This window comes from Syzygium oleosum, unplaced genomic scaffold, assembly GCF_021117445.2.
Source record: "Syzygium oleosum isolate NSW1041296 unplaced genomic scaffold, Sole_v2.1 Sole_v2.46, whole genome shotgun sequence".
Classification (NCBI taxonomy): Eukaryota; Viridiplantae; Streptophyta; class Magnoliopsida; order Myrtales; family Myrtaceae; genus Syzygium; species Syzygium oleosum.
Genome location: NW_026607530.1, coordinates 1,979,520 through 2,006,851, shown reverse-complemented (window position 1 = coordinate 2,006,851; position 27,332 = coordinate 1,979,520). Strand labels below are relative to the sequence as shown.

The window sequence follows — 27,332 nt, the reverse complement described above, 5'->3', positions numbered from 1 at the left end:
CCTACCCACATCTACCCATACTACAGTTGTATGTTTAACGTAGGCCTCCCCGTTTCCTATGGGGTATTCTACCGCCGAGTGCTCCGTATGCCTCGGGATCACAAAACGTTCAGGCGGATCGCTCATGGTCGGGGTCGGGGGTCTGAAATGGTTTATAATTCAACTATGAGAATAAATCTCAATAAGTAGACAACCTAAACCCCACGTAGGCCAATGCGTATTCAGACGAGTCTAAACATGCAATCTAAGCGAGCAACACCCAAATTCACATCAATGAACTCACCTCGCCATCAATCACGCGCCAGCTTTGCATATTAGTCAAAATACTATAATGCAACATTAAATCACCACGTAACACCACCACTTGTGCACCATACACACATACAATCAGCCAATTCAACCACACACATCTCGCACACGTGTCCAGCCCACTATCCACGACCCGCGTAAATACGCCTCAGGTCCATTCTCACAGTCCGCGTCAACGCGCCTCAGGCTCAGCCCTCCGATCAATCCGGGCTTAGTCCCGCGTAACCACGCCTCAGGACATCTCTTTCGACCCACGTAACCACGCCTCAGGTCCTTACTTTCTTTTCTCGCCACCCGCGTAACCACGCCTCAGGTTAGCAGCCCTCCGATCGATCCGGGCTTAGTCCCGCGTAACCACGCCTCAGGACATTCCTCAAGCATATGCACCACAACACAACATGCCACACTCACGCCATCGTCATTCTATCATGCCACAACTCCCAAAGTCAAGCCACGAACTCATCACAATAACCCGCCAATCCACCGTCCAATTCTATCACATTCAAGCGCCAATTCCGTTCACAACCGCCACAACAAACCAATCAATGCACCCGCCAATTTATCACAAATCAAGCCACTCAATGGCCACAAGATCACCACACTTCAATTTACCAAACCGGTACTAATTAACCCCTAGACAAGTCTAAAAAAATATCTAATGTACTAGGTAAGGTTTAGGGAGTCACTTACCTTAGTCCAAGCCCAAGAAAACCAACACGGGCCGCCAAGGGACCGGTTGGGACAGCAGCTGACTCGGCACGGGCGCGGGCCAACGGGCGTGCTGACAAGCCAACACGGGCACGGTGGTCGAGTGGCGTGCCTGGGCGCAAGGGCGAGCTGGACGGGCGAGGCGCCGGGCGAATGACCAAGCGACATGCCTGGGCGCACGGGCGAGTGGCCGAGCGGCATGCATGGGCGACAGGCCGGGCGCGGGGCCGAGCGGCGACGGGCGAGCGGCACGGGCCTGCGGCTGGGCGTGTGCGTGGGCGAGCGGGCGAGCTGGCCGGCGAGCTGGCCGAGCGTCGACGGCGACAAGCGGCTGCTGGGTGGCGACGGCGAGCGAGCGGCGAGCTCAGTCATGGCTGGGACGGCAACCAGGCGGGCTGGGCGGTCACGGGGGCGACTGGCAGGCGAGCTGGGGGCCGAGCGTGTTGGTGAGTGCGCGGCCGGTGAGCTGGCGAGCGGCTGGATGGCGACGGCAAGTGGGACGACGGGCTGGCTAGCTGGTGGCCGAGCGGCCAGGCAAGCTGGCGGGCAGCGGCTAGGCGGCGAGACTCGCGGCGGCGAGCTGCTGGGCGACGACAGCGACGACGTGTGGTGGCTGGGCGGTGGCGATGGGGGTGGCTGGTCAAGCGAGCAGCAAGGAGGAAGCAGGAGCAGCGGCGGTCGGGCGTGGACGAAGAAGCCAGGAAGAAGAAGAAGAAGAAGAATGAGAAGAAGAAGAAGAAGAAGAAAGAAGAAGAAGAAGAAGAAGAAGAAGAAGAAGGAAAAAGGAGGAGAGAGAAGGAGGGGGCTGCATGGGGGCATGGGGGCATGGGGACGTCTGCATGGGCATGGGGCAGAGGGAGAGAGGAGACGTCGCGGCAGAGGGGGCTCTGCAGAGGAGAGAGAGAGAGAAGACAAAGTCAACGTGCTCAAGCACGATCTAATGATCACGATTCGAACTCGTTGACTGATCTAACGGCCACCAAAAATCCTTATTTAAAATAAGGAAAAGGCTAAAAGACACTAAATAACTAAACTGAGAGGGCGGTCTACCAGTCCAAATTCGCACCCGGTCAAAATTTCACTTTTCGATTATTCTTGGCAATATCGACATTGGCCACGATAATATCAACATCGTCCAATTTAATTCGTCACGAAACTCCGAGAAATTCGACACCCAAGTTCGGGCTCTAAATAACGGCCAAATTTGATCGAATGCGATTTTAGAAAAATCTCAAATTTAAAAATAACCCGAGAGTGATCAGTTCTGGGCAAGATTTAACTATAAACACATTGACGAAATACACGTTTTATAAATCCCAAAAATGGGTCGAAATTCGGAATGTCACAAGAAATCGATGGAAAATGAAGAAAAAAGAAATTGCTATTTCTTTCCTATGTTTGATGAGCATTAAATTTGAAGGAAAAAAAGTATGTTAAATATTCAAGGATAAAACCTATACCATCTCGTGTGCATGCATGACCATCTAATCAACGAAAAATATCGCCTAAATTATAAATTTGATTAATTGAAAATCATTAAAAACTAAAAACCCAAGAATATAAACAAAAAGCACCTGGAATTTTTCTTAGTTTTTGTATGTTGATTTTTAGGCCGAATACCCAAAAAAAACCCCAAACTTTAAACTTTGTCCTAATTATATCCTAATTTTTTTTTTGTCTCATAAAAAATCCCAAACTTTTACTTTTGTCCCAAATCTACCACCATTAACTTTCCATCCAAATATGACCGCTATCAAGCAGGCGACCGGCCAGGGACGAAGGGAAAAAAAAAAGATGACGTGGAAATTCCACGTAAGATCAATAACGGCCATATTTGGATGGAAAGTTAACGGTGGTAGATTTGGGACAAAAGTAAAAGTTTGTTTTTTATGAGACAAAAAAAAGTTTAGGATATAATTGGGACAAAGTCTAAAGTTTGAGGTTTTTTTGGGTATTCGGCCCAACGATGTTGATCTTGGACTGTCCAAATATTTTGATAGGTTACATGGGGGCTCTCAACCACCGCGATTAGGACAGCAAAAGAAAGTAAGGAAGCATCCTGGAATCGTTGATGAACCTTATTTTATGCATTAGGTGTTGAACAACTTGGAAGAATCCATCCATATTATTGCACTGATGAACCTTATTTTATGCATTCGGTGTTAAAAAAGCAGCATTATCAACTTTGACAGGCTGGAGTGATGTTGTAATGTTGTTATTGACCAATTCTAGCAAACTGGTCCAAGACTCTCTACATTTTTTGCCAATCCCGAATTTCCTTGTTGATGGCATTGGATGAACTGCTATTGCCAAAATTATCTACAATCAGCTTTCACACGATTGAATAGTGCTGCTTTCTTTTCCAATATCCACGAATGTTAGTCAAGGGTATCGAGGGCTTGCAAAATCATTTCATCTCTAACATCCTTAAATCGGAAATTGATAGATATAATGGATATTAACAAAGGGATTAACAACTAAAAATAGGATGTCTAAGAAAAGAGTTCTCCTTCTTCTCGTGATGTGAATGAAAAGAATCCTATGGATGCACTTGTGAGTACACATGATTGATTGGGTACAGTAACTAAGTGCGCTTATTTGAACATTAGCTGATGTCGAGCTAAATCTGAAAAATGACCCAAATCATTTAATTTCAAATGAGTAGAAGTGGAGCGAGTTCTTTTCTTTTCGCCTTCTTTTTCCCTTTATAACACATATCCAAAAGCATTGACCAGTAGAGTCGAGAGCCACATTTTTTGAAAAAATCATGTGAAAGAGAGAACTTCATGAGATTCGATAGGAATCAAATCCTTTTTTAATCAAAGTCAATGAGCTTAGAGCCTTCTGCTAATGCATTTTTTAGGACTTGAGACTTGATGCCATGTGAACAAACAACAGATATAGGACTGTCCGAATATATTGATGTATTACATGGGAAGCATATTGGAGTTGGTGATGAACCTTATTATATCAATTAGGTGTTGAAAAAACTTGGAAGAATCCATCCATATTATTGCATTGATGAACCTTATTTTATGTATCAGGCATTAAAAAAACTGCATTATCAACTTTGACTGGCTGGAGTGATGTTGCAATGTTGTTATTGACCAATCCTAAAAAACTCGTCCACGATTCTCTGCATATTTAGCCAACCCCGACTTTCCTTGTGTCTTCTTATTTTTATCACATTCTTATTCCCTCGGTAATTGTTACAATCGTATAAACTAATATAGAGTGGAAGCTATCCATGAGGAGAAGGCTTCTCTACAGTATCCATAGAATGGGAGGCATTGAACACGGCTATTGCCAAAATAATCTATAATAAGCTTTCACACGGTTGAGCATTGTTGCTTAAATCAAGGGCGTCGAATGGTTGCAAAATCATTTCATCTCCAACATCCTCAAAAAGGAAATTGACAGATATAATGAATATTAATGAAGGGATCAAACAAGGTTGTCTAATAAAAGAGTTCTTGTTCTCAATGATTTGGATGAAAATAATTATATGGATGCACTTGCGATTGGGTGCAGGGAGGAAATTACTTATTATTACTACTAGAAAAAGGATGTCCTTGATGCTCCCGAATAAGATTGCAGTATGAACTTAATGGCATTTATTTCTGACCAAACTCTTCAACTTTTATTCGGAAGCTATAGAAATGAAGAATGACTTAAAGTAGACTCTTTTCCCTTTCATAATTTTGGGGTGGTAAACCGTTTATTCATCTATCGAGGGCGAGAAACTTGAACATTAGTGAGGGGAAGTTGCTGCCCATTAATGAAATCGTTTGTTCGATGTGAAGTTTCAGTTGAATGGTTCGCAATGTGGGGTAAAAGGTCCATTTTGGATACCTGATTTTTTTTCCTTTTGTTTGGTGCTATAATGAGTATTGCATTACATCTAAATGTGTGCTCTGTTCATTGATAGGCAATGGAACTTGTCATCGGTACCCAAATGTTCTCTTACGACAAAATACTCAAAGGGCTTGCTCGGTAATTCTTTGTTTGCGATTCATGACAGACTTTCATGAGTATGCATTCAGTTGTCTAAATTGAATACTTTAAAGCACTGACCAAATAGGTTGACACGTCATGTTTGAAAGATCCGTGGGTTTTTAAAAACCATGTTCATAGGAAAATGACTACCGTCACTACCACTATTAAAGCTTGAAATTCAAGTTAAGTTTGCAAGTATTTCATTGATGTACTCTCAATGGTAAATTGAGTAATATTCTACGTTGTGATAAGAGAAACAACCCAATTTTTTTAGGGCATCGCTTATGACGTTAAAGTATCGCACATCGCTTGTGTACTAGTTTATATACTCTTTATATACATATTTCTTCATCCACCTATTGGCTTAATCTTATGGATGACATGGTATCAAAGTCAAGTTCAGTTTTAGTTTGTTTTGAGTGTATTGCCCGTTTGTGACCGTTTGTAGAATTCTATGTGTGTCTCGATGTCGTCATCCCTCATGAAGTTTATAGCAAAAAGGTTAGGAGTGCTCAAGGACAAGGATTTGCACAAAAGAGTGAAGAGCCACACCTCCGAAAGCATCATCCGAAACACTTTCTTACTACAAATCCAAGAGGAGTCAATATAATGTTAATCATCCTAGTCATTGAAGAGGCTTCACTGAACTTTTGTGAGTCGTTAGAGAGGGTTCCGAGCTCAATTGATGAGGGTGAATTAGAGTCTCATGCGTTTTGGATGATGGAGATGCTTGAAGAACATGTATTTGGAAGTAAAAGTACCAAATGGAAGTTGCTCAAATACTATACAGTACCGAGGCTAATTCCGGGAAGTCTTGTCCATCTACATTTGTCAGACCAGCCCATGAGCACATTTCCAGTTTAACCATTGAAAGCTTGACATATATTCCAATACGATGAAAAGACAAAACAGGAAACTAAATTAAAATTTTAATATAACTTGTAATCTCAACTATAAAGCAATTTTATCGGTCAATAGAAATGGAAATACGAAATGGAAGTTAAATGAAAACTCCATTGGTCAAATAAGAAAGTGGGGGGTAGCGTTTCATAAGTTTTCAAAGGAACCTTGCTAAGCTAACGGCAGCGTTATGAATAATGGTGCCTTTTTTACCACAAAGTTCCATTGACATGCGATTGGCAACCCGATACTGTTTCTAGACGGAAAGTTCTCAAATATGGACACTATTTCTTTCTTCCAAAAAGGAAATGAAACCCGTAAGAACTAATTAGTGCAGGTGAACTTTTTGTAAACTTTGAATAACTACTTAAATATTAAACTCATTTGAGGAGTGAATAGAAACTTTACTAGATCTTTTTTCTTCATTAAGTTTGTCATGTTTTTATTTGGTCTTATTTAGACTTATTTAGAATTAGACCACATTTGAGTGATTTTCTTGTTAATTTTCCAGTTGTAGATGCCTTATTTTTTATTGAATTGAGAAGGCACATGTGACATCCTTAAATTTCGATCTTATTCTGGATATAATGAATGGTTATTTCGTCAATGCGCAATGAGTAGAATTAGGCTTTGAATTGATTCTAGAATCATTCAAGAGTATTCCAAGCTTTGGGAAAAGTAATTTAGGACTTCGATGCGCACGACCAAAGAACTTAATCATGGTTGACGATTCGACCATAAAAATCGATGAGGGATAATCATAAGCCATTTCAAGTCGATCTAGGAATGGTTATAGCTCGATCCGGCAATAGTATATAATCGGTTTGCGGGTGATTCCGCACGATTAATGTATTAGTTCCGAACGACACTAGACCAATTCCTAATTATCGTATACTTCGAAACAAGTTATTGACCCCTCTCGATTACATGACAATCGTGAGTCATCCATGAATTGAAAAGGCTTAAACGTAGAATGATTTGGAATCAACTACGGGTTAGACGCACGAAACCCCTAAAAGCCACCATTGCTCTAATTATGCAAAAGACGCATTTAAGAGATTTTAACCACGAACTCTAATCCAATTGAGGGTATCGGAAAATCCGGAAAATATTTTCCGGAGAATATTTTCAAGAGATGACTAAATGTAGAATGATTCTCAACTACGGGTTAGGCAAAACACCTAAAAGCCACCATTGTTCTATCGATAAACGCATTTAAGAGATTTTAACTTTAATCCAATTGGGGTATCGACTCTAGAGGATTAAGAGACGACTATTGGATATTCTCGGGAATCGCCATTTATCAAAGAGAAACTTTGGAAAAGTGAATTGGGAAATTGGGGCCCACAAGGAGGCCCACGAATTTTCAAAGGCCCAATGGGCCTCATGGACTTGAATTTCGGCCTCAAGGGTCCAAGTGATGGGAAATTACGATTTTGCCCTTTTGGGCCCAAATTGAGAAGTTTTGAGAAATTTGTGCAATAAAAGCCCGAGATGAGAAGCCCGCAAGGAACTAAGCCTAATGACGGGGCCCAAGGTAGAATTCGGCCCAAGAGAAGAGGAGAAATGGGCTTGGCCCAAGTTTAGGTCCATTCTAAAGCCTTTTAGGACTTGAATAGTGTCTTTGAGTGAAAAGACCTTTTTACCCCCAAACCTTTTTGGATTCCTTTAGTTTGTTGAAGAGAAAAATGGTCTTTCTACCCCTCAAGAGTTGGCCAGCCACATAGGGGTGTGAAATGACCAAAATGCCCATCTCTTCTTGTCTTTCTTCCATTCTTGCCCTTGGATATTTGTGAAACTTGATTTGCAAGAGTTAATCCTAACCATTCATTCCAAACTTGTTGAGCAAGAATTGATCTTAGCCCTCCATCTTGGGATATCTTGCAAGACATCTTCTTTCTCCTCCTCATTTCTCACTTTCGGCTTACTTTGGTCTCTCTCCCTCTCTTTCTCTATAGCCAGCCACACCTTCATCCCTCTCATTTTGCTTATTTCGGCCACCCCTTGCCACCACCACCACTCTCACCACCACCACCACCACCATCACCGCCGCCGTCCGCCTCAACCGCCGCCCCTCGCGCCACAGTTAGCCGCCGCTCCGTCAGCCGCTCGCCGCCATCACCGTCGTGCGTCCGGCCCAAGCCGGACCACCACCCTTTGAGTTCTCTTGGTTTTTAGTGTAAGTTTACTCTCTAAGCCTTGATTAGGGCATTAGATTTTCTAATCGTTTAATTTAGAGCTAATTAGGTGGTTTAGTGGATAAGTTATCTTAAGATTAGTTGATAGCTTATCTTATTCCATTGATAACTTATTGTCGCGACCTAAAGTTTCTCAGGCTAATGGATTATTAAGTCTAAACTTAACTCGTGCCCTCCCAAGCCCTACCAATTCGCAACTTAGGATTTAAGTTTTTAACATGCAAAAGTTTTCATGCTTGAGTCGCCACTAATCTATTTATGGTAGGTCGATTAGAAACCTAAATAAAATATAGGGAGATATGTTTTATTTCTACGAACCGAGATTCTAAGCTCGGGACTTGGTTATGCTAGATCTAGTCTAACGCCCTTTCGGTACCTTTTCTTTTCAAAAATATTTATGCATGCGATCGGATCCATTTTAACTTAGTCACTAGCATGTGAGGTGATCATGCGGGTGCGCAAACCACCAAAGTAACACCCAATAATCAAAATATTAAATAAATTGCAAGATTGGGAGAATTACTTACCTCGAGCAACGTAAGCATCCGCATTGTTAGCTAGAAAATCACATCAACAATCCTAATATGATTTCTAATTAACAAGCGAGTTCACTCAATATTTTTAGGATTTTCACTTATTTAAATGAAAACTAACCTATATGTAATGACGTGCAAAAATTAATATGCGATTAATACACCTAACATGCAAACTATATGTCATGCGACAACATGACCTAATTCTAATGACGGACAAATGATTTATTTTTGAATGAATTTCGGAATTAAAAAAATGCCTAAATTAGCATGCAATCTATTCTAAAAAAGATAATTTAATCTATCCTAAAGTGATTCTTTTTTTGGGATTTTTATTAAAATTCGAAATTATTAAATATCCTAAATAATCCACAAAGATTAAAACAATTTCTAATTTAAACTAGGAAATATGCTACCCTAAATCCCAATTTAAATCAAATAATTATCTTATTCTTTTGGATATATTTAAGATTCCCTAAGCATACAAAATTTCTAATTTAAATCCTAACTAACATATTTTTGGATTTTCTTTATTTAAAAGGAAAGCAATCAAACAAAGATAACAATCACATTCAAACAATCTACGCAACCCGCAAGATTCTTCAAATTCGAGATAAGGCAAAGAAATCAAACTAACGGTCATATCTATAGGGTTATAGATATCGACAGAAAGTTGATTGTTTAAATTTGAAAAGAAAATAAAATTTATTATCGTATCCAAGTGATTATGGATAAGATAACGATTTTCCATATCACCACGTATCGTACCTTAGGGATAAGGTCGGATAGTCGTCCGTATACGTTCTAAATTAGGAATGATTCTAATTTTGGATATTTTCGAATATTGCGGATAAAGCAAACATTATCCTAAGGTATCTAATCAATCACGCAATATTACGGAATATTCAAAATATTCAAATTAAGGATTTAAATATTTTGAAAATATACCGGATAGAGATTTTTACCTGATTTGCGGATTTCTTTCCAAATTTGAATCGTCTCGGGATTGGACTCGGACGATGATCGACGGTGGGTGATCGACGCGACGCCGGCGCGACGATGAGAGGCGGCGGCGATGGCGGCGGACTGGTACTGATTGTTGAGCGTAGATCACGGTCAAAAGTGGAACGAGTCTCGGCTTTGTTCAGTTTGCTTCGTCGTTGGATGGATGCTTGCGGCTAGGGAATGACTCGCAGTTAGGCTCCACGGCGTGGTACCTCACCTTTATGAAGTCCACACCCTGAGATTTGTGGTCCGCTTGATGAATGTCGGTAAATCTGCAAGAAAGAACCAACGTGGACTGCAAAGCACGGGCAAAAACAAAACTTTGGGGTCGGTGGACTCTCTTTGATGGTTCCCTAAATCCCGCGAGAATAGACCAAAGATTCTCCTTCTCTCGATGTGCGCTGAATAGAGAAATTCTAGTTGAATTCTCCCTTCGACTGCCGAAGAAAAATCACCACCGCTTCAGTCCCTCTCTTCTTGTTTCGAAATTTCCACCAAAGCTCTTTGACCACCGCTTGGACTTTTTCCTTTGACCGAAGATCTGACCTTCCTGCTTTTTCAATTGTGGCGTAAAGAACTTGAAGGAATGATGGTGGAAGGATGGTGGTGGTGATGATAGATAATTGCCTAACACCGGAGGAACCACCGCGGGAGGAGAGGACTTCTCTTCTTTTTGCCGGAATCTCTCTCTCACCCTTTCAATCTCACGTGTGTCTCTCAGGCGTATTTATATCGCAATCCTAAGTTAATTAACCGGAGCTTCCTAGTCCAATGGGCTTAGACTTAGGCTTTATCATTTAATTTAATTTTAATTCCAAATGGGCTAAATTAATTCGGGCTGATTTAAGCTCAAATTAAAACAACCAAAGCCTTTTAGACTTGTGAATTTTGGCCCCCAATCCCTTGAGTGAGCCGAGTGCTCGAGCCTCGGTTTACGAGGTGAATTTTCAGCTTTCTCGCCACCGCCGGTCCGATACGGAATGCAACTAACCTATATGAACCTAAACTATATGCTATGCGATTTTGATATTTTTGTTTAGGGGTTAAAATTTAATCCCTAATTTTCTATGCAATTAATCACTAAATGGTTAGTCAAAATTTAGGTGTCAACACTTATCTCATGCTTTAGGTGATAGCCTATCTAGTGTAGTTGTTAACTTATCTCATGTTTTAGGTGATAGCCTATCTAGCGTAATTTATAACTTATCAAGAATAGTTGTGATAACCTATCTAAAATGGTCACGCCCCGAACCCAGCGAGCGCGTGATTATCCCTCCGTGGCTGTAATGTACGCGACGTCTTAGGCTTCGTCGCCAACCCAATCGAATCACTAAAGAGTAACACATGCGGAAGCATATTCGAACACCCCATACAACATGCAATTAAACGGGATAGTAAAGAGAGACAATTTCTACACATCAACAAACCACTTTTATGAACACGACGTTAATCACCGAATATATAGATTACAAATCTAACCAAGGCAACTTCCTAACAAGGCCACGCTTAAACAAATAGGGACCGGTGGTCAGGTAGCCTACTCCTCTAATCAAACGGGCATCCAAAAGCCCATCATCACCCCTGATCTCCGAACTGCACATGACACCTACTCGTCACTCCTAACCTGAAAATGTTAACCACGAGAGGTGAGATAAACCGAACAAGTAAACTCCCTAAACCTCGTTTAAAAGAATACGTTGCCTCCGGATCGCCCTAAACATGCAAGTCTAGCATAACAACGTGCCATAACACAATCACAGGCATCCTTACCTCGCCCTGGGTGCACACACAAGCCCTGCATGTCAGTCTATCACAATAATACAGCGATATCTCACCGCTCATACAACTAGTGACACGGCCTACACATACGCATACACCAATAACAATCCGGATATAATAGAATCCCAAGCTCGACACACCGCATTCATCTATGCACAACACGCACACGTGTTCTGTCCATATTACTCACGACCCGAGTAACACGCCTCAGGTCCACGGCCAATTCACGATCCGCGTAAACACGCCTCAAGTCAACGGCAATTCACGACCCGCGTAAACACGCCTCATGTCCACGGCACAACCCGTGTAAAACGCATCAGGTTGGTGGTCTTCCGGTCTAACCGGGCATCATCCCGCGTAACACGCCTCAAGACGGGATAAATCCCCGAGTAAAGACGCCTCAGGGCATTTAGTAATCACGCGTGCCATGAAATACATCATGAATCTAATGTCATTCGCATGACTAGTCATCAATCAAATGCACTTGATCCCTCACGATCCAAATCAGCCCACACACATACACCAATTCACTCACCATTCCAACAACTTAATCCCCCCTTCAACAAGCATGCTTGGACACAAATAGACAGTCATAACCAGTCACCAATGAATCGCATATGACACGAAAACAAGCACCAATTCGCCCGAAAGTCGAGCAGTAACCAGCCACAACACGGCCCATCATTCCATCATAGATTAGTCCACATTTCAATTCATAAACTAGCAAACATCAACCCACCAATCCAGCACTTAAACCAGCCATGACCAGCCCCTAAATCAGCCTCTAAACCATCCAACAATCAGCCTCCAACAGCTCATCTACAAAAATCAGGATTGACCTGGGCAGCTAGCACAGTAACCGAAATCCCTTTAAATAAAATAGTAAACGAACTCCAAAAATTCTAAATTTTGGTTATATCATAGAAAACACCTTAATAAACATTTCTTATGAAGAACACAAAACCCATTTCAATCTGAAACCATGTCCTTTTGTCACCCGAAGCCAGGCAGAAATCAGCTCGCTCAAACAGGGTACTCGGTCCTCAAAATATATTTCTTTCAGTCCTCAAATCACCTTGAAAAGATTTGAAATTTTTATATGTCATAGACAAGAAATTCAGCAACAAATTTTGTGAAGAAAGTATTCTGAAAAGAGGTCTGAAAAATTTTATAGAAAATCGGGAATACGAGTCGATCGGAGAAACAATATTTTCGGCAAGTTGGACAAGGTTCGAAAACCGACTTACGAATGACCCAAAACGACTTCCAAAAATTATGAATTTAAATTATGTTATACCTCAGGATATTAGGAACAAATTTCATGAGAACATTACCCCAAATTCGGCTCACAACAGTCCCCACAAAAAAAAAACAAACTGGACGGGTACAGCAGTCACAAATCCGAGGTTCAAACCCGACTTCCCCGATTCAAGTTCTAGCTCATACCCACGAATCTCCAACCCACCAAACTCATTCTAAGAGGTCTCAACTAGCATGCAACAGCCACTAACGACCCCTATCAGCCACCAACAACCATGATTAGCACCCTAACGAGCCCCTAAACCACATCTATTAGCAACCAATCCACCTAGCCAAGGATTAGAGAGAAACGTGCCTTAAACCTAAGCAAGAAACCAAGCCCAAGCAAGCAGCAACAACCTACGGCAAGCAGCAGTCTCGCCGGAGCAGCAGCGGTCTCGGCGGACGAGCACGACAAAGGGCGGCGCTTCTGGTGGTTGCTTCGGCGCGGCTTGGGGGCTGAACCAGACGTGGAACAGCGGCTGGTGACAACGTCTTGGTGGCTGGGATGGTGCTGCACGGCCAGGGGAAGGGCTGGGGCGACGATGGAGAGGAGCGGTGCTCGACGGTGGACGAATGGCGGCTGGACCGACGAGAGGCGCGACTCGCGTGCAGGCTGAGCAGTCCGGCGACAGGCGGTTCCGAGCAGCTAGGGGCGGCGTTGCTTGGCCAGGAGGAGCTGGGGTGGTAGTTTAGTGGCGAGGGAGGGTGGTGCACGGTAATGGTCAGTCCGGCGCGAGCTGGTCCGGCGGTGAGCAGCAAGGGAAGGCGTCGGGAAGAAGCAAAACACGAGCAGAAAAGAAGGAAGAAGAGAAGAAGAAGAAGAAGAGAGAGAAGAGAGAGAAGGAACAGTGGGTGGAGTTGGTGGTGTGGTCAGCGGACGTGGGGGAGTCGGCGGAAAGTCAGCCGAACTGGGGAGCGAGAGAAAGAGAGAGAGAGAGAGGGAAAAGAGCGTGGGTCCAATGATTATCTACAAAAATATCCCCCAAAATTCATCCTTGTTTGACACTTGTCCCGCCAAAATTACCACTTTATCCTTGGCCCGGGTACCAATTTACGGGCTAACTTATCCTTATCGAGCCTTGTCGGCCGACCTCTCTTGGGTGCGAGGCCCAACGGGCTTTGCTAGGCTCATTTCCGTTTCTTGCGTCAAATTTCCGATTCTTCAATTCTTTTTCGAAATTGAAATTCTAATGGCAAACTCGTAAAAATTACGAGGCGACGTCCTATGGCTCGGTCTGTAAATCTTTGAGAATTCGACACTAAATTTGGATCGTAATTCGTGGTCAAATTCAATTAATCGCAGCTATAGTTCATCTCAAACTAACGGGCGGTTTTTAGGAATAAATCATCGGTAGCCTTTTCCCTTTGATTAGTATTCTCTGGGTGATCAAGCCAGAGCGAGAATTTACTAATAGAGCAATCAACGAAATTACCATTTCATAAATCACCAAAATTAGTCGAATTTTTCAGGATATTACACTTATCATGAAAATGGCGATAGCTTATCATAGATATTGTGATAGCTTATCTCTAAAAAGGGTGATAACTTATCAAGGAAATGTGATAGCTTATCAAGATGATAGTGATAACCTATTAGGGAAATTTGTGATAACTTATCATGGGAATTAGTGATAACTTATCTTGATTTATAATCTTTGATATGCGTTATATGGTTTAAATTGCCATGAGAAAAAGGATGAGCTATGTTGCAAAATGCCTAGATTAAATGACAATCTTTGAGCATGCTTATGTTGAATTGGAAATTAAATGGTCAATGTTATTAGTGTTTGAAAATGAGCGCGTTTTCATGATATCCTTGTACGTATAGAATTACACGTCATAAACACTTGTCATTGGCTAATTTCCAAAGATAAGAAAAGGGACTTGAATGATTGCTATGTGCGCATGGTCATATAAAGGTTCAAATTGTGTCCGGTTATACCAGAAGACCGCCAACCTAGGGTTTGGTCGTGCCCAATTTGGTAATTGGATGCCGTCGCGGGGGCGGGGTGAGACGAAGTCATTCGCGAATGAAATTCGGAACAAACCCATTTATGGGATGTCGTCATTGCGGTTGATGAGACGATGCCGTACCCGACGGAACGGGATGAAGCCCGGTTATGCCGGAAGATCGCCATCCTGTGGGATGTGCCGTGGTCCGAGGAGTCGTTAATAATCCGAACTATCATGAGTGCAATGTGCATCGTTGAGAGCGACGTGCCTGAGGATGATAATTTATTATGTTTGGATTATTAAATTGTTGTTGTGCATGGTTATGCAACGAAATATTCTTGAGTGTGCCTCTTAATTATGCACGTTATTGTGACCATGTTATGTGCTTGTTGGAGCGATTGCCATGTTAGGATGGTTAGTAAATGGGTGAGATAACCGCCTCATGTATTTAGTTTAGGCAAAGCAAGGGCTTTGCTATTGATCTGCCATCGATAGTGACTTACACGTTTAGGGTGATCCAGAGGCAACTTGTTGCCCCAAACGAGGTTTAGGGAGCTACTTAATGAGTTTATCTCATTGTTTTTTGTTAAACTGTTTTTAGGACCGCGGTTATGAGTCAGCGTCCTATGCGGTTCGGGGTGCCCATGAATATGGGCACAGTAATGACTGAGCATCCGGTCGGATCAGATAGAGCCTTTCAGAGTCATGTGATGACCGTCTGGGTCGATGAAGAGTTGACTATGTGGGTACCGCATAAGTTCATAGCCTGGTTCATTAGGGAGGGAGATGAGCTCTTTGGTCCTATTAGAGAATTCGACGGGCCCCCTGGTGGAGGTCCTGGCGAGGAGGTCTGGGATCCGATAGACCTCGACCCTTCTGATGGGCATGTCTCTGATCCAGAGACTAATCCTAATGCTGAGGAGTCTAACCCGGAGCCTCCTCCTAGTTATGGCAACATGTGGTAGGGGTTAGGGTGCCCCACCTCTTTGACCGATTGCCCCTTTTTGTATGATCAATCCTTGAGAAAGCCGCCCAAGATGGGCTTGTAAATCTGTAGCTTTAAAGTTTAACCTATATTTATAAAATGGCTCATTAGTGTTTTTCTGTTAATGTGTTTTCCTAGCCATTTCCTTTATTATTTTGTGATTGGGAGTTTATACGTTTCCGCTTGCATCTAATAAAAGATAAAAGAATGGGTCAGCGACGCGTCCTGGGACGTCACAACATAACAACCGAGGAGGGATATTAGCGTTCCCGAGGGAACGGGGCATGACAGTACATTTGTATTCTACTATGTGAATTCATTTTTGTTGCAAATTAAACGTTGCCATAAGTGCCTAAAACTAAAGGTGCATTTTGAGCCTTTAGTATCACTTCAAAAACAACATGCTACTAGACATTTGATTAATTAATAATTCAATTTAATTAGTAAAAGATTGCTAACATTTTATGGGGGAAAATTACAAAAAAAGTTCTAAACTTAATGCAATTGTGCCGGTTCAATCCTAAACTTATTTTTTTGATCAATTGAGTCCTAAACTTTTTGCAATTATGCTAATTCAGTCGATCCGGCCAAATTTAGCCAGCCGACGCTGATGTGGATGCCGGCCAGTGCCGACCGACAAATTTTCAATAATATTTTATTTTTTGAATTTGTTATTAATTTTTTATTTCTCTTTTCTTTTTCCTTTAGTTTTCTTTCTCTTATTTTTTCCTCCTTCCTCCTTCTTCTGACGATCGGCCAGAGGGGAGGGCCGGTCGCCAGACTGAGGCGGTCAGCTAGTGGTGAGCTCGCTTCACCATCGCTAGGCAAGGCGAGCTGTTGCTAGATTTGAGCGAGGTCGAGCTCGCCTCGCCAGTGGCTGGACGAGCTCAACCTCGCCTAGATCCGGCGGGGGCTCACCCTCACCAGATCCGGTGAGGGCTTGCCTCACCAGTGGCTAGGCGAGCTCGTCCTTGCCCAGGCTGGATGAGCTTGACTTCGCCCTCGCTAGTGGCTCGGCTAGCTCGCCCTTGCCTAGCGACAGCAAGGCGAGCTCGCCACTAGCCGCTCGCTTCATTCCGGCAATGCCGGAGCCAGAGGAAGGAGGGAGAAGGAAAAAAAAATTCGAAAAAAAAACGAAAAGATTCAAAATTAAAAAAAAATTCGAAAAAATAAAATATTATTAAAAAATTATCCGTCGGTGCCGTCCGGCATCCACGTCAGTGCCAGCCAGTCTAATTTGGTCGGATGGACTAAATTGACACAATTGCAAAAAGGTTTAGGACTCAACTAGCCAAAAAAAATAAGTTTATGACTGAATCGGCACAATTGTAATAGGTTTATGACTTTTTTGGTAATATTCCCCATTTTATGGAGGAGAGAAATGAACAATTTTGTTTATTTTAATAACTTAATATTGATGGAGACAATTTCAAAACAACTTAGTAAATTTGAAAAACGAATTTTAAATCCCACTCAAAATCCCAGATTTTCTAAGGAAATCAGACAAACAAGTCATCGGGAGGAACTGCTGGTGCGGACCGTTTACATAAGTCCAGAATTTTGAAAAATCTGCTAAAGGAGCAAAATTTGCCTGGAAGGGTATATGGAGCAATCTGCTCTTCGCCAGCAATCTTACACAGACGGGGGTTACATAAGGTATTTAAAATCCTACTCAGCACCCTTTTGTCCCTTATCTCCTGTATTGGATCGCATGTAATTTCTCCAATGTGTAGGATAAGAGAGTCACTGCACATCCATCTGTTGCAAACAACCTCGCTTGTGAAGATATGGATGGTGCTAAAGTGGTCATTGATGGCAAGGTGATCACGAGCAGTGGACTTGCATCTGTCACAGATTTTGCACTGGCCATCATTAGCAAACTTTATGGCCATGGAAAGGTAAGAAGTGTTGCAGAAGGCCTCGTTTTTTAGTATCCCAGAAGTTAGGGAGGTCCATGGGCTTACTCCACAAAAATCAGCTTCCCGGCTCATCATCCCTCTACTAAGAGAACTATGTTTTTGCATGGACAATGCCCTCATGTGGGATTTTAGGGTTCTTCAGCTGAATGGAGAGAAATTTTGTTTCTCCTTTATTTCAGAATAATGTGAAAGCTGTTCATTCGAGAGAATTTCATGCACTTCGTGCGGGTGCTGATTGGCAGGTAAGATATTTACTGGCACTGTATATGCTCATTTGAATTATAGTTCACATTGTTAATCTTTGTATTCAACCACCGTAAGGCTGAGGGGACTTGTTTGGTTACAGGTTCTGCCGTTGCCTAATGCAGATGGGTTGTGGATGATTCATTTGCTCCCGATCCAATCTATATTCAAGATGGACTGATGAGGAAAAAGAAAGTGGGGAGATGTCAAAACAAGCTTAGTGTATCTGCTGAGCTGCTTTTACTTATTTATCTTATTTTCAGCTTCAAAGGCTACGCATCTAATGGGAGATCGAAGTTGGGAATGTCTTTTTCTCATTTCTTTCCGCAAATGTTCTTTTTCTTTTGTTTTCTTGTTTTAGTAGTAGTCTGATGATCCAGGTCTTTGATGAGTGCTTCTTGTACATACCCTCATTTCTGTGGAATTCGTTAGGTACAGTTCGTAGACTCACCATATGTATGCTTAGATTGTCTCCTCTTTATATGAATTATCCACAGTAAAGAAATGACAAATTTGTTTTGTTTAAGCATAGGATGATCTTTCTATGCTTTTCTTTTCGGTGGGTAAATGGGCACAGGATGTTAAAACTGATATGCTCGATCAGTCAAGCTCCATAATCACTTCTGAAATGATTGTCGACATCTTTATGCGTGGATTCGCGATTTAAGATTATTATGGATGGTGCAAATGCAAACCTCAGAACAATCAAAGAGTGATGTAAGAACATTAAACCTAAAGATGTTTTGATTCATGACCTCAGATCATCCTATACAGATATGATGCAGCAACTTCTAGAGAACTCTCTCGTGGCCAAAACACGACTGGTTGGTGCTATTCACCTCACAAATCTAGCACACTAATCCAAAAGAGTTCCGCTTCTGCCTAGACATCAAACTAAGTATGGTTCACAACTTATTTACAGCTGGTCATCAATCCTTGCCGATCTATAGATACAGCTACCTAATCTCTGCATAATCTTCTTCGAAAGAGTACGATCATATGATAACATGTACATCCCAACACTGGAGTTGCCCACGTATCCAAGACTCTGCACTCAAACATCTAAATTCAATCTCAAGGCAGTCTACCACGGGCCTGTCAGCATCCTCCTCAAGCAGATTCTTTTACCTCCCCATTGCTGGTTCACTCTCTCTAAGATCGGCACAAACACAAAAAGGAACCAATTAGGATCTGGCACTTTTAAATAGAGAAATCCCATAGTTTAGGTAAGATATGTAGCAGACTCATGTGACGTTTTTTCTATTTAAATTAGTAAATTGAACAACCGGATAATTTCTTGGAACCCAATTAACATATCGAATGTCTGTTTCATTTCTAGAAGTTAAAGAGAGAGAGAGAGATCTCATTGCTTTATAGAGATTATTATGGAGAGTTCAACTCCTCAGTAGTCGCCTTCAACTGACAGTCACTTTCAAATCACTTTACTTTTGAAGATTCTAGTGTTGGCATAAACTGTGTTCTCCAACTGAGAAGGGCTAAAGAGAAAGCAAGCGGGACAGATCCACCAAAGAATGTTTTAGATACTGGAAGGAATATTGATTCAGATGGAATCTCTTGAGGCCAAATGATAGCAACGTATCATGTAGTGGCTCTAAGGAGCACTTGTAGTTGCCGTTACATTATCACATCGAGACAGGACAGCCAACAGAATTTGTACCGAAAAGTGTAAACCCTTTAGGTCATTTCTCTGCTCATATACTGAATTAATCATGAAACTGGGGAATTCAGGTTGACTATAGAGATTGAACGCACCTGACTCTTTTGCATTTCCATCAACTCCTCCTGCATCAGTATACCACAAGAGAACAAAAATACGAATGAATTAGGACATATTGAAACAATCAAACTTCTTCAGTATGGCAGCAACATTAGTAACTTGATCAGGTACCTGTTTCATCTGTAATTCCTGATTAAGTTCTTTAGGTTTTTGAACTTCAGCTTCAAGTTCTAAAGTATAGGCCTGCAAGTATTCCATACCCAATAAGATGACATATCCAATTTTTCCAAGTAAAAACTACCTAAACTTTGAAACTGCCACTGCCAGGCATCAATTCCTCGACCCTATCTGGAAAACAGTGTTCAATTCAAGCCTCTACATTCTCAAGTGGTCCTTCGCTTCAACACTGCTTTAGCAGATGCACAGTTGGTTCTGTTGACATTATATGGCCTTGCCTTTATCAGGTTGAGTACCTTAGTTATTTCCACTATGTAGCTAACTAGTGACCTCCAGGATAACACAAGCTTACAAGGGCCAACTCAGTGCTACAATATTTTGGTGACCATAGCATAAACAAACACCATGATTTAAAAAATAAAAAAATTCAGAGCACATTAGTGGGTAACAAGAGTCCTTCAAGAGTTGCTTTCAGTTTATTCAGAAATCAAACTTTATCTACCATTTTTCATGAGCAACTGAGTTATTTAATGACATCAAATAACAGCCATCAAGAACCAACTTGATATCAAAGAAAACTGCAATGAAAAAAAAAATCCCCTACTTTAGTTTCAGGTACCATGGGAAAACAATACATTAACAATAAGAACGAGCAGCAGAAAAAGAGTTTTCGCAGCAGTGTACTGACCTGCTTTCGAGCTCGAGACCGAGCAGCTGACTCTCTGTTCTTTATCATTCTCCTCTGCCTTCTCTCAACGACTTTCTCCAGAGCACTGCCAGATTTTCTTCCCGGGCGAATGGATAAGGAACTGGTGAGAGTGAAGACGAATCCACCGTGTTCTTAGAAATTACATCCGGAGATATATGGTTAGCAGGAGATACTGTCTGAAAAGCAACTCCCCTGGTCTCTAACCCGGTCATGCCAACTCCGGTCTGCAGCCCGCCACCCTGAACTAAGGAACTTTTAATGGATGCATCTGTCATCCCGATTGCCCCTCTTGACCCTAAACCAGGCAACTGGGAATTATTTGCTATACTTATGGAAGAGGCAAAAGGCATAGTTGCTGGCTTGGGGAGGAGGGGCAGATCGTGCTCTTGCTGGAGCTGCTGGTGGTTGGATCTATACTGCCGACATTGAATGCTAAATTATGAGGCTGACCAGGCATTGACTTACTGTTCTCGGCAACCTGATTCACAACAAATCCATTGTTCTGGCTCGGATGTTGAAAGTTTAGACCCAAACCAGTACTATTACTAAGCAGCGGAAAATCACCAACAAACCCACTATTGTTGGGTATTCCCACTTGTTGAGCATCTTCTCTTACAACTCCTGCTCTGAGTAAGAACTCCACCAAGGTCATCTCTCCAAGAGTAGCTTCTGCAGCATATCGAATCCTCCACCCTTGTTCCCATCCTTAGCAACAGTACTCCCTTTGAGCAGGTCTTTCCAAACTTCATCAACTGTTTTTTGACTAAGAGTCCGTGGCAACGTCAACAACCCTTGTCTCTGTATATTACCCTCTAGAAGGCCTCCATCCCCTGTACCCGTGGAAGACATCATTGCCTGAGTCTCTTCAGCCGTCCAAATATTTTTCAGAAGTTCATCCATGTTCATCGACCCAAAACCCTTTCCAAGCCCACCCCATGTGTTTTGAAACTCATCAAAAGTCAAAGAGTATATTGACGGCTGCCGAGTTAAAGAGTGATTTCCGTGTGGTTTCCCAGCTAATCCTTCAGCAGGCGATGCATCAGCTATGCCTTTGAAATTATATTGAGAAGCCATCTTTCTCCAAAAGATTGGTCACAAGAAGTATCCTTCTCAACACCCTTTTAGTCCCGTCTCTTCAGATTTCTAGAGTTCAATGTCCATCAAATCAAAGTGTAAATGAGTATGAGTAAGAGTATGGAAGAATATAGAAGACCAAATTATAGTTCAACTTGTATGAAGAACAAACAACTCACATCCCAATAGACCCGAGCAAAATTAAATCAATAGAAATTTTGCATGTATATCTGCACTGCTGCGAACCCGTTTATGGAAACAGTTAGTACTCTGAATAAAGGCAAACTTGAAGTGTCTCACAGGTAAAACTAACGCATATCCAGCTGTTTGCAAAGCAGAGCTGCATACATTTCTTGCTCCGAGTAAAAAGTAGCTTCCGAAATACACAAGCTTAAGTTATTTTTACAAATTCATCACATAACACCGGCAATTTATGCCTTGAAATGGCATTTGAATAGATATGTGTTACAAGAATATGCTAGCAACACAATATTTCCCAGTTGGTTTAACCTTATAATACACGTAAAAGAAATTAATTTACAGCCATAGCCTAGTTTAGGTACTCAGGACAGTCTTTCACCTAAATCAACTAATAGATGAAAAGCATCATTTCGAGTCGGATGGAGAATCCCTGGGAAGGTCATCATCGCATACAATGAGATACATAATGACCTGCAAACCAGATTGGTGCAGGATGTGAACTGGTTCAGTCGATCGATCTCCGGACTGTCATGACCCCCCCAAGCCATTACAGCCCAACCCCAAGGAAAATTTAATAGTGTCGAAGCGTACTAGACACTCGGGCATCCCGTTAGCGAGGTGCAAGCATTTCTGACATATTAACTCCTCCAAGTTCTTGCGAAAATTGATTTAATCTGATCTTCCATAGCCCTAGTTTGTGATTTGTCGGCTTCCATGATTCACAGATTCGAACGCTCTCATATCAATTTGTAATGAACTAAAAGAATCTACAGTAAAATGAGAAGAGAATTGATCATTCCTAACTTGATTTCCCTTAAACAACCAAGATGCTTTGCTAATTAAACATCCACTATATATTACTTTCTGGGCATGGGCTCTACTGCCTTGTGACATGACACAGACAGTTTCATTCAAAGGACATGGAATTCTCGTGGGTTTAGCTTTTGCATTAACAGGTCTGCATGTTCAGGGATCCTGGCAGTGTACTGGATCTGCAAAAACTTATCTGACGAAAACTGTCATTTCAAATTCCTGAACTGAGGCCAACTAATCTTAATCTCATCAAAAAATATGAAAAATAAGAAGTTTCCAGATTGAAAAAAGACAAGAGGACATCTCTGAAGAATCGGCACTGACATGACATCCGAACAAAGCATCCAGAAGATGCAGATCAGAAGAGAATAATAACTTTTTTCTCAGATCATAAGGGAAAGAGTAGCAGCTTTTCGCAAAAGTTGAGGAACGACCCATTGAATTGAACTGACCACAACAGCTCAATCTCAAAACCGACCAACATCGCAATTGGCCACCCCGCGAAAGCCCAAAACGACCTCGCGAAGCGTGATGAACGATGCACTCCTCTCTCTCTCTCTCTCTCTCTCTCTCTCTCTCTCTCTCTCTCAGAAAACAGAGCATCGACCCAACCTCCCAACTTCATAGCCAAACCGCAACGTGAACGCGAAACCAGAAACCAAAGCGTATAACCCACAAACCCGAGTACGAAAATACGAACGCAAACCAACCGAAAGCGTAAGTAACGCTAAAAATGATGGCAAAAATACCTTCTTTTATGGAAATATATGCGGGCAAAAAGAGACAAAGCAGAGCAGAGTCGTCGTGGTGACACCGCGGGAGAGAGAGAGATAGGGAGAGGTCCTGTGGATATTCTTACGAATATATATGAGAAGCCGTCCACATCAAATCAGGTATTTTCGCTGCCATCTACAATGCGAGCAATAAAAGATCGAATATCAAAGGGCTGCTTGTGGTCTGTTGGTGCAATAGAACGAAGCTCCTTTACATCATATAATGGCTCTTTAATCTCAGAACTGACATTTTGGAATCTAGCCAGAGTTCCCTGTTTCCCAGCAGTGTGCAAATTCTTAATGATGTTCCTTCCAAGAGCAAGACCATGCAGCTCATCTACAAAATGGGAAATAGAAAATGTAACTTACGGCAGGAAAAGAAGACACTCCAATCTGTCGTGCGCGTGTGTGCAAGGGAGAGAGAGAGAGTATTTGCTTCAATAATTCATTTGAGTTGAAATTCATCACAGAATACACTTTTACATATATGCAGAAGCCAATTCTAAAACAATGAAAACTCAAGTATCCATTTTGGAACGCTTAATTTCATGAATCGCAGGGAGTTCAATATGTAAGCAGATAGCGCAAAAAGCATCGGAGAAATCACAGGAGGTACATCTGAAACAGAATGCACAGAAAAGATGAACTATATGCCTTGTGCAAAATAATCTGAAACACCTGACGTCTTGCAATGCACCGCCGCACCCCCTAAATCCTCTGCAGAAACTTCCTCTCCCGTAGCAGCCTACTGAAACTCCTCTTTCACAATATGTCCAGGTTTTAAACTGACATCCTCAAGCACAAAACACTAAAAAGTGCATAACATAGACAATTTACCTAATCATGCCTAATGGTGGAAGCATAAAAATGGAAGACTTAATGCTAACACACATGAACACCCAACTTACTAAAACCTACAACTAACCTTTACAAGTGGTGGCCCAGCAAGAAATATAGTACCATTTCCCTTGACCATTAAACTTTCGTCAGCCATGGCAGGAATATAGGCACCCCCTGCAGTGAGAGCCTAATACCAGTGCAATTAGAGGAATGCCTTCGGATGACATCACAGCTTGATTGTAGAATATCCTACCAAAATTATCCTTGTCAGGGAAAACATCGGCTTGTTTTGGGAGGAAAGCGCCACCACTATCGACAAGGTATACACAAGGCAGTTTGCATCGGGCAGCAATCTCTTGTGCCCTGAGATGCTTCTTAACAGAGATTGGAAAATACGTTCCCCCTTTAACAGTAGGATCATTAGCCATGAACATACAAAGCTGTCCGTAAACAGGACCTAGTCCGGTGACTATACCAGCAGATGGCAAGGGATCTTCATACAGCTCATGGCCTGCAAGCTTTTCCCATAAGATGAAGAATAAGAAGTCAAGAAATAAGACAAAGATTGGTGTGCAAACTGAATCTCAAGAGAAGTACAAGATAAAAGAAACTTCTGATACCCAGAATTTTTTCTCTTTCCAAACCACAGAGCTAACTGCTGTTACAACAACGGTGGGCGTAATCATGCAGTAGCCTAATGTGCATCTGATACAATCTTGATCTGGGTTTGGTTTCAACTGCCGCTGGTTCGATTTTTGTTCAAGAAGCGGCTTGGACTAGAGTATCTAAAGGAATGCGCGCCGACAACGTATCAACTCCGTCATAAACTTTCCTCGCTTGATATGAATTCAAAACCATAGGCTCAGGACAAGCAACAGACCATCAACATTTTGCAATGACATGAATTGACTCGAAGAAGAACGGACAGCCCAGATACGAAAAACCGGAAACACTGCGCGATACCAAGAGAAAAATCAGAGTCTCCGAACCTGCGAGAGCTCGAGGAAAGAAGAGCCGGGGTCAATGAGACGATCGATCTTCTCTCGAGGGAGCAGCTTGTTCCTGCTCCTGTTCCTCTTCACAGCTTCCGCTCCTCCCCCGCCGAGTACCTTCGATTCCAACCATCAAACCCCAAAACCACAAACTCCTCAGACACCGGAAAAACACTCGAGCGCACGGGCAATCACGACGCCGACACACACAATTCCCACTCCGAGAGACACACGACCGTCGACCTCGTACCTTTTGGATACGAGACTGGAGCTGCTAGACGAGGTCCCCCATGTCTCCGGAGTTGCGGGCGTACTCGTCGGAGCCGCGATCGACGCCGTCGGGAAGCACTCCCGAGCAGAACCCTCGCCACCCTCGTCCTCGTCAGAGCCGTGGAGGCGGGACCGGATCGCGGCCGAAGGAGGCCGAAACCGCTCGCCGCGCGAGAGCCCTAAGCATTTGCGATTGTGATCGTCGTTCTCCGGATCGAGCTGGAGCAGTTCGTGGTTCGCGCTCGCGGACGTTGCTTGCTGTGCTCGTGGAGTTTGGCAATGGCGAGGGGATCGATTATATATATATATATATATGAGTGTTGGCGGAGGAGGAGCTTCAGCTTAAGCTTGTGTGGAGTTCATGTCCGCCCGCTCGGCTGCATCAGCTCGCCACGTTGGAGTTTCATCCACACTTGACTCACCAAGTATTTTTTTTTTTTTTTTTGGCTTTTTAATCAATTCAATTTTGCGACATCCCATTTGGAACATAGGTCTAGATTCTATTTCGAACCTAAAACCTACTCTGTCGGGATCGATTTCAATTCACTGATGTATTATCTGCTTTGATACGTTCCATACCGAATGTCATGATTTTGTCCTTTGGTGTACAAGTGAGCACTTTCTTAGGAGGTTATCGATTCCGCTGGTACTCCTATTTAAGCTCGCTTAACTTTGAAGTTCCAAAATTAAGTATACGTCATTAGGCACCTCATTGAGTTGATTTCAATTTTCACATACACTCCTCATGTTCGGTTCACTCTTATCTCCTTCGCCATCTTAAAAGCCTGACATAAGCTGTTCCTTTTCCAAGTCCTATATTCCTAGAAACCACTAGATGGGGTCGTTACATCCAAGGACTATCCAAGGCCGACCAACTCCTTTTTTTTTTTTGCTTCATTTTAGTTGAGCAAAATTAAAATTAAAATTAAAGTAACAACAAAAATTCCCCTTGAGATAGGTAGAGCTTCATCAATAAGACTACCTATCCCAATCAAAACCATTTATAAGTGAAGTAATGTGTCAAATCTAACAAGAAAAGCCGTATTTGTGTTGTCGTGTAGAGTAAATGAAAAAGGTTGATTCAAGAGTAAACTAAAAACAAATGTAAAAGAATAGTGATTAGTCACTTCTAATCGGTGCATATCCTCTACTACACCGGAGCAAGTTTAACACTAAGCTTAATAATGAAAGAACATATTGAATAACATTAGTAATGAATTGATGTTCTAAATTCTGAAAAGTTTGATACTGCTAATATGAAAATTGGTGAAAAGATCCATAAATTTACCACAAACTATTTTTTTGATCACAAAAAACCTTAAATCGGTACACCTATGACAATTTTACCCCGAATTATTTTTTTGACCATCAAAAACCCTACACTGGTATACCTGTGACAATTTTACCCCCGAACTAATTTTTTTGCCACCAAAAACCCCAAACTGGTACACCTGTGATAAATTTACCCTCTGTTAGTTTCTGTTAAATTTTACTGTCAAATTGCTAAGTTTAATGACACGTGATAATTGACATGTGTACCGGTTTTGGGTTTTACCCCTCTGTCTGTCACAAGTTTATCAATTTGTGATTTTTTTTGATATTAATATAATTTAACAGACACTAACAGAAGGTAAATTTGTCACAAATGTATCAATTTGAGGTTTTTAGTAGTCAAAAAATTAGTTATGGGGTAAAATTGTCACAGATGTACCAGTGTGAGATTTTTGGTGGTCAAAGAAATAGTTCGGGGTAAAATTGTCACAAGTGTACGAGTTTGGGATTTTTGGTGGTCAAAAAAATAGTTTGGGGTAAATTTGTCACAGGTGTACGAGTTTGGGATTTTTTGTGGTCAAAAAAATAGTTCGAGATAAAATTGTCACAGGTGTACCAATTTAGGGTTTTTCGTGGTATTAAC

At 42.0% G+C, this 27,332-nt stretch overlaps 1 long non-coding RNA gene and 2 pseudogenes across 1 annotated transcript; 1 reads left to right on the top strand and 2 right to left on the bottom strand.

The window, feature by feature from the left end:
- The first annotated feature begins 17,186 nt into the window (after positions 1-17,186).
- LOC130136595 (uncharacterized) lies at positions 17,187-18,242 on the top strand. Its single transcript, XR_008815421.1, has 3 exons — positions 17,187-17,324; positions 17,402-17,829; positions 17,934-18,242. It is a non-coding gene; the product is annotated as an uncharacterized LOC130136595 (long non-coding RNA).
- Positions 18,243-18,549: 307 nt separating this feature from the next.
- LOC115666075 (bZIP transcription factor TRAB1-like) lies at positions 18,550-21,579 on the bottom strand (annotated as a pseudogene).
- Positions 21,580-23,275: 1,696 nt separating this feature from the next.
- On the bottom strand, positions 23,276-25,718 carry LOC115666074 (methylcrotonoyl-CoA carboxylase beta chain, mitochondrial-like; annotated as a pseudogene).
- Between the last annotated feature and the right edge of the window lie 1,614 nt (positions 25,719-27,332).